Raw genomic sequence first — 8,573 nt, 5'->3', positions numbered from 1 at the left:
GCAGCTATCCTGCGGAGCCCAGAGAGATGCTGGCAAACAGAAGTGCATAGCAGCCACTGGGTCTTGGCCCTTCTAACGTGCTGGATGCTGCACCCACTGGTGTGCACTCATGCAGCACAGACCCACAGAAGTGAATGGTGAGGCAAGTGGGTGGGGCAGGTCCACCGCATTGCTGCGTTACCGCCTCTGTTCCCCACCAGAGAACCACAAACCCCCAGGGGCTTACCGCTCCTTGCTTCAGTCAAGCCGTGCTCTCGGCATCTGATAGGAAGATTATCTAGATGCTAAAAAGGCACTTTGGAGTCCAATTCCGCTGCCAGGGAAAGCTTCCAGGTGCTCTGAGACTCCACCGGGAGAAAACAAGGCTGCAACTCCAAAAAAAGCGGCACATCCACTACTCTGGTCTCAGTACACTTGATTTGTTTAGTTTATTTGAATATATGATAACAGAAGTGTGGGGTGGCAAGAGCTAATTAAAATAAGAAAGAATGATCTTAAGAGAGAAAGGGGGAACAGGCAAAGAAGCTGTAGATGGTTTCTCCCCACACCTGCCAGCAATTAATTAATCACTAATCCGTTCATTATTTCTAACTTAGGAATCTCTGTCCCCTGGATAAAAAAAAAAAAAAAAAGGTTATTATTTTTAAATGTCTAATTAAGATGTGTTGAAAGACAATCTCTAAAATGGGTTTGGCCAGCTAATCACATCTACAGTGTGGTTGGGGGTTGCTGAAGTACAGTCCTGGGCTGCCTGGAATTGGAAAAAAAAAATCTTTTCTCATCAAAATGCTGAGCCTTGAAGCCCTGTTTTCCTCCCAGCTCACTGTGTGTTGCTTCTCACTCCAGGCGTGGAGGGGGCAGGGGCAAGGACAGAGTGAGAGCATCCGCAGTGGTCTCTTCCTCCTTCCTGCATGGAGCGGGGTGGTGGTGGGGGGAATGGAGAATTTCCACTGCAGTCGGCCTGGCCTCCTGGTTGGAATATCTATATTTATAGCAGCGTTACTGAGACATCATTCATGCTCCGAAATTCACTCTGGATTATATTCACCCACTGCAATTCACTCAGGGCTGCATCTCCTCTTTGGCTGAGGACAGGTGGATGGAGTTCTGAGTTTTGGATATTTCCATCCTGAGCCAAGGCCGGGTGCCAGGTCCAGCCCAGAGCCACACAGCTGCTTGTGGCCCTGTTTTTCTATTACCTGCTCGCCCTTCTCCACTCTTGGCAGCTGGGGATCTTTCCCCAAAGTGATTTACGGCGCTGTGTGTCAGGACGGGTCTGACACTGATTGAGTCCCTTATCTTCCTCCTGTGTCCTCCCCGCTGACAGCCTCGCCCCCAGGTATCAATCAGTGCAGCAGCTCCCCACTCCTGGGTGAGCCAGGGGCTGTCAGGGATGTGCTCTGACTGTCATCTTCATCAGAACTGCCACCTGCCCTTCACAGCTTAAAGAGTCTCTTTAAGGCTTACAGGGGAGAGGAGCTGCATAAACTGCCACAGCTTGGGACGATCCCGTGCGTTTCGCACAAATTTGAGGAATGTGGTCCCCAAATTGACTCTTTGCTAAAAGGCAGCACAGGGGACATTTATCCGCATCAGCTATTCAACCTCCAAATCCCCTTCAGGATGTTGAGGGGGTGGCGGCAAGCTCCCCCCCCCCACCCCGCAATTGAACATGACGTCCTCTTAGCAGGGGCTAGAGTCACAGAGCGAGCTTTGCGAATTCTAAGGTGGGGCTTTAGAAGAGGGCACATGAGGATCATATAGGAGAAAGGGACATAAAGATGCCAAATGAACCCAGGAATGGCGGGTGTGGAGGTGTAGCCCCCGAAGACTCCACAGGACACTAAAACACCGGAGCTGCACAGAATGAAACAGAAAGAAGCTCCGTGTGAGCCTGGCTTTGGAATCGGCCCCAAATGCAGTGACATTTTCTTTTTTGGCTGCTTTGAAAAAGGAGGAGAGGAGAAAATGTAGACTCTGACATTAAAGCTGGATGGGGCTGAGACAAATTGAATAGTTTTGAAGGTTTCCCCAGCACTGGGGAGTCCGAGGGCATGTCTCTCCGGCGCTTCCGCGAGAGGCGGGTTCTCTTTTCCTTAAGCCCAGAGAAAGCTGCAAGATGAAATGGCAGCTTTCAGTCCAGGTCCTGGCAGGGCAGTTTAATATTTATCATCGTATTGGCTGGGGCTCCTCACCCCCTCTAGGTTAACATTTGCAACAAGAACTTGACTGTGCCTCTGAGTGGTGAGGGGCTTGGGGCTTGGGGCAGGGGGGAGGCCAAGGGGCTGAGCTTCTTGCTCTCTGGCAGAAGGTACCCACAGACAGCCCCATCCCAGGTCGAACCAGGCTGTCTCTGCCTGGCTTTGCATTTGACTTTAAATGCAGATCCAGCTGGCTGACACCCCCCCCCCCACCCGCCGCATGTGAATGGCATCTTGATGGAGCAGAAATCTCATTAAAGAGCTATTGACCCATCTGTCTGCGAGCTTTTGACTCTTTGCTAACCTTCTGCTTGTGGCCTGTGATTCCTGAACGTGGGAAGTGGTCATTGGAGAAGAGATGAGAAAGAGGAATGAGGCAATGACGGCATGTGACACGGACTAGCAAGGACTTAAAGGCCACTGGATCTATAATGTCCTCTTGGCCACCACAAAGTGGAGACTCCTTGTCCCCAGGACCCCAGCACTTTGGGGGCCAGAGTGGCTCCAAAGCCAGCACGTCTCATTCACCTTCGCCTCCCACAGTCTCCAGCATGGCTTCTGGGCTGGCACCCACGAGAATCTACATCTGTCTTTGTCTATGTTAGGAAAGGTTAGAAACACAGGAAAACCTGGGGGCCAACTGACACAAGAACTGGACACATCTATGGGGAACCACACGCATCCAGGATGGAAGCAAATTCCATGAACAGATTAAAAAACATGACTTATTTTGTTTTAATGCCACAGACATTTAACGCCACCAGTGCCAGACTACAGTGGTCATACCTGGTTCAGATTGCAAGGCGAGAATTTCATGTGGCATGCAGGTCGAATCTGCTTCCATTGGCTTTGGCTGCCACCATGCCCCCCTTTTTGATTAGTATAGCTGAATAAACTTCCCCCGCCTTTGGGTTCTGCTCCCACCATGCAACACAAATTGAAAAAGTGGGGTGGCAGGCGGCAGCAGTGGGGGCTGGGCTGGGGAGGGGACCGCGGGGACCTTCCATCTTGTTAATGTAAGACTTCCTTATGTGATGGGAGCCGGGAGCAGCCTGTAATGAATTTCTCCTCTGGTAATCATTCACCAGTGCATTGTGACCCGTGTGTTTTTGCTGTGCTACACATTTCCAGACTTTCGCAGTGACTTGTCAGCACCTAGTAAAAATGAATTGGACACGACCCATCTCTTCATGCGATGCCCTCCCCAGCTGCCTTTCGTCTCGGTTGAGAGAAGGAGTAGGTGGGACCACCTGGAACGGCAGCCGTAGACTTCGAGGCTGTGGTCTGATTCCAGGCCCATCTCGCAGGCAGAATAGCGCGGGCGTGCCAAGTCTGTGGGTGCTTTTGTTACACTGAGCCGTGTTCTTTGGTCCAAATGGTTCCAAAGTGGCCTTTGCCTTTTGCACCTGTTGTTTCTTGCTGCACGATGAGCTGTGCAGGCAGTTTCTTTCACTGAGAAGACATGGGTGCAAATGGTGGTACAATTAGGCATCTGGGCACCCCATGGGTTCTTACCAACTTTGGTGTGAAGATGCATTGATGGCGGGGGACAAGGCTATTGTCTGAGTCATAGGCATGAGCGTTGCCATCTGCAACTGTAATTCGAGCCACGTGGTCAATCGTAAGAAGGGGTTTATAACCGGCTTTTACTGCATTTGTGGATCATGATGATTAAACAACAGATGGGAAACCCAACCAAGATTTCTAATCTCTACCTCCTCACTGATGGAGTGAGTGAGGGCTGAGGGAGTCACTGCATGGCCTGTGTCTAGAGCTGAGTCTATAATCAGGACAGCTCCCCCCCCTCCCGGTTTTCTCTACTTGGTTTGTACACTCTTTCTTATCAGACCACAGACCACTTTTGCTTTTGAAAGGATGGTCCCTGAATCTTGGGAATGTTCCAGGAAGCCCATGGTGAATAGGAAGTTTCTCGATTCCGGTTGCCAGATAAAATACGGGCTACCCAGTTGAATTCCAATTTTGGATAAATAATAAATAAACTTTCAGTTTGGTATATCCCAACTATTACATGGTATTTTCACTTGGAGGGAAAAAAATGCATAAAAAATGTGGTAAATTTACATATCATAAAACAGACTATTTTAGCCCTAAGAACAATCCAGTGGAGTTACATACATTCACAATGTTGTGCAAGCATAACCACTATCCATTTCTAGAACTTATTCATCATGCCAAATTAAACAATAATACCCCATGAACAATAATACCCCATTCTTCCCCCCTGCCCCCCCAGCCCTTGGTAACCTCTAATTTACTTTCTCTTTGAAATCTGCCTATTCTTGGAGTTCCTGTCGTGGCGCAGTGGTTAAAGAATCCGACTAGGAACCATGAGGTTGCGGGTTTGATCCCTGGCCTTGCTCAGTGGGTTAAGGATCCGGCATTGCCATGAGCTGTGGTGTAGGTCGCAGACTCGGCTCGGATCCTTTGTTACTGTGGCTGTGGTGTAGGCCAGTGGCTACAGCTCCAATTAGACCCCTAGCCTGGGAACCTCCATATGCCACAGGAGCAGCCCTAGAAAAGGTAAAAAGACAAAAAAAAAAAAGATATCTGCCTATTCTTGGTATCTCATATTAGTGGAATCATACATGTTCCTTTTGTGTCTGGCTTAGCTTGCCTTAGCATAATATTTTCAAAGTTCATCTATTTTGCAACATGTTTTGGAATGTCATTCCTTTTTAAGGCTGAATAATATTCTGTTGTATGTATAGTTTGCTTTCCATTCATCTGGTGATGGGCATTTGGCTTGTTTTCACCTTCTGGCTACTGGGAATAGGGCTGCTATGAACATTGGTGGGCAAATATCTGCTTGATTCCGTTTCAATTCTTTTCTTTTTATGGCCACACCTGCAGCATATGGAAGTTCCTGGGATAGGGGTAGAATCAGATCTGCAGCTGGGGCCTAGGCCACAGCCACAGTAACACTGGATCTGAGCCGCATCTGCAGCCTACATCACAGTTTGCGGCAACGCCAGATCCTTAACCCACTGAGCAAGGCCAGGGACTGGACCTCCATCTTCACAGAGAAAACATCAGGTCTTTACCTGGCTGAATGAGAACTCCCTGGCTTTCAATTCTTTTGAGTCTATGTATTTGGAAGTGTAATTGCTGGATCACATGGTAATTCCATGTTTAACAGTTGGAGGAACTTCCCTACTGTTGTCCACAGTGGCTCATGGTATTTTTATTTGTTAAATCTGGTGACCTTCCAACTTTTCCAACAGTATTTTATTTTATTTTATTATTATTTTTTATTTGTCTTTTGTCCTTTTTTAGAGCTGCACTTGCAGCATGTGGAGATTCCCAGGCTGGGGGTCTGATCGGAGCTGTAGCCGCCGGCCTACGCCACAGCCACAGCAACGCCAGATCTGAGTTGCATCTGCAACCTACACCACAGCTCACAGCAATGCCGGATCTTTAACCCACTGAGCAAGGCCAGGGATCAAACTCGCAACCTCATGGTTCCTAGTTGGATTCGTTAACCACTGAGCCACGACAGGAACACCTCCAACAGTATTTTAATCTGTGTATATGTACTTATTTATTTATGGCTGCACCTGTGGAGTGTGGGAATTCCTGGGCTAGGGATCAAACCCATGCCACAACAGTGACAACACCTAATCTTAATCCACTAGGCCACAAGGGAACTCCCTATTTGCATATATTTAACCTAAATTATCATATTTAAGCAAGTAGTGCCCAGCTCTATACCAGAACTTGTGGGCATAATTTCCCAGTTCAGGCTCTAGAAAACTTACTTCCACATTTTCCATTATAGTGAAGCACAACAGCAATAAGAAAGAATTAAATCAGTGACCTTTTAGTCTGTACAAACTGGGCAGCTTGATGCCTGCCAGAAAGGGGAGTTTATACAAGTCATTTCTTCAACAAATGTTTTTTGGGCTTGCACAGTGTCAGGTATGAGTTGGGGGTCCTGATACAAAGGTGAATGAGATGCTTCTCCTTTATCTTCACTTTTGCTCCAGCCGGGTTTCCCTCTGCCTCCGAATCTCTGCACCTGCTGGTCCTTCTGTCTGACACGCTCTGCCCCTGCACTGCTTATCATCTGGCTCACCCAGGGATGTCAGGATGCTCAGGGGCAGCTTCCCTGGCCCTCCCACACACTCCCAGCTCTCTGAACTTCACTCTGTAGCTCCTGCCATGATTGTCAGGACAGATTTGTGTGGTTATATAAATGACCTAAGCCTCTCTCTCTAGATTGCAAGCCCCCTGAAGGCAGGGTCGGCTGTGTATACCATTGTCTCCTAGCCACCTAGCAAGTCACATAGTAGGCATTTAACATAAAACAGGTTGATTATACGAATGAAGGCATGTCTACCATCTTCCCCTAAGAGTTAGTGGGAGATAGACAAGCAAGCATGTCAATTTCTATGTAAACGGCTATTGGTGAAGGGCTCTGGGAAAAAGAGCTGTTCTGTTGCAAGGGAGCTTGGATTTGGGCCAGCTCCACAAGAGAATTGTGCTGGAAGATGTGCTTCCAGCCTCTCTGCAGAGGGGAGGCATCTGCAAAGCTTTATCCTCATTGCTTTGTACAGCACAGATTCAGACAACCGAGCAGAACTACTTCATCAGCTAGTATGTCAGAGTTTGGGGCTCAAAATTCATTGAACACAAATCTTCACTGTACACCTGGAAAAAGCAAGATGTGCATGACCTTCCCAAGGTCACAGAACTAGAAGCATACCTGAGAAGCGTGGGTGCCCAGCTCTGGAACCTGTTGTCCCACCTCCTCAGTACTCCAAGTTCAAGGGGAGAGGCGCACTGGTAGATTGCAAAATCCTTTAAAGTCTTCTCTGAACTCCCCCAGGAGTTAAAAACAGTTGGCTGGAAATAGAAATGTGAATGCTCAAGGAGAGGTGAGATGAGAGGTTGGGGGAGGGAAAAAAGTGAAGAAAAAGGCAGGTCCAGAAAGGCCGTCTGCCAGAGCCCTGGAGTCAAGGCTTGGCAATGCGGCGGGGCTGCCAGCGGGCGCTCGGAAAGGCTGTGCTTCAATTCCCCGCGGAGGCAGTCAAAGGCTTCAGGATGGAGATTTATTATCGGCGCTGGGCTCCAAACCACCGCAACCTGGCTCTTGCTGGTTCTGAGAAGTCCGGGCAGCTGTGGAGGCTGCAGCCCGCCCTTTGCAAACAGAACTGTCCCAGTTTCCAGGGGAGGCTGGTTTGAATCTGAGTAGAAGAGGGTCCATGCCGGACCACAGCTGGCCGGGAAGAGAGAGGACACAGATGTTACTATCTGGATAAGCTGCAGAAACGACTTGACCTATGGCTCTCTCGGATGTCCCTCGCCCCATCTTCAGGGAGACTAGGAGACGCGCATCCTTCCGCCAGGAGAAGAGCAAAGGAGAAGGACTGGCTTCGGCGGTGGGCGGGAGCAGGCTTGGGGCTTCTGAGGGGTGGGAGTTCGGGGGCAAGCCGTGCCTCTGCTGGTGGGAGTTCGGGGGCAAGCCGTGCCTCTGCCTGCGTCCTTGGACTTCCTCGCACCTTCTCTTTGGTTGATGGGAACTGGCGTTAAAGTTACTGTGAAGCCGCGGGCGGCGGGAAGGGAGCGCCAAGGGCCCGCACAGGTAGCATTTCCTATTCTCACCAGCGCTTTCTTACCTCTCTCCCTATCCCACAGGGAAGACGTTTCCCTGGGAGTTTTGCTTCGCTCAGCCTGCGACTGGATCCTGAAGCGTGTGAAAACTGGAAGAGACTCATCTTTCCCTGTGTTCTTCAAGCTCCCCACCCCCATCGCCACCACCACCAGCGTTGCCGGGGCAGAGGCACTTCGGCATCCAGATGGGTCCTGTTTCCCTCAGGGATGGGCCTGTTCCAACTTCATTTCGCTGCCTCCCCTGTGGATTGGGTAAACATTTCCAGAAGGATGCAGATAAGGAAGAAGAAGAAGAAGAAAAAAAAACCAACACCGCTTATGTAAACACTAGATGGCTAGGGACCAGGAGATATTAGTTTATTAGGGCTTTAAAAATACCCACAAGCTCAACTGAAGGAAAGCAGAAACTTGCTTTCATTTTAACCTCTGTTATTGTTCCTAGGGTCAGTAATGCCATACAAGCAAGCATCTCAAGAGACATGTGATATCATAAAGAGCGCAAGAGGGAGTGAGAGGGGAGCTGCAGAGAGACGGCTGGGGTGACCTTACTGGCCAGTGGAGTGGGGATAGGGTGCACTCCAGGGCTGCCTTTTTCTCTAAATTATTGAAGGCGGAAGAGTGATGCAAGACAGCACCTCCTCGCTCCCCTTGGAGACTCTTACCTGGCTCCCCAGTTTTGATACCGTTCCCCCTGTAGATGGCGCTTTCATTGCCCTGCTGTGTGGTGCTAGGAAAACAGCA

The 8,573-nt window shown here is 49.4% G+C and overlaps 1 long non-coding RNA gene across 2 annotated transcripts; it reads right to left on the bottom strand.

The window, feature by feature from the left end:
* Positions 1-403: 403 nt before the first annotated feature.
* On the bottom strand, positions 404-7,923 carry LOC110256920 (uncharacterized). Of its 2 annotated transcripts, none has more exons than XR_014829109.1 (3): positions 7,838-7,923; positions 6,925-7,437; positions 404-3,653 (listed from the first exon to the last, which is right to left on the bottom strand). It is a non-coding gene; the product is annotated as an uncharacterized LOC110256920 (long non-coding RNA). The 2 variants fall into 2 exon arrangements; XR_014829110.1 differs by having other exon boundaries at positions 2,915-4,540; positions 5,714-7,437.
* Positions 7,924-8,573: the final 650 nt, after the last annotated feature.

The sequence above is a fragment of the Sus scrofa genome, chromosome 15 (genome assembly GCF_054392235.1).
Source record: "Sus scrofa isolate SSC_HxYL_T2T_F1_AM1 chromosome 15, Sscrofa_HxYL_maternal_Yorkshire_Landrace_v2.0, whole genome shotgun sequence".
Classification (NCBI taxonomy): Eukaryota; Metazoa; Chordata; class Mammalia; order Artiodactyla; family Suidae; genus Sus; species Sus scrofa.
Note: the sequence above shows the minus strand (reverse complement) of the source record. Positions and strands in the feature narration are given on the sequence as shown.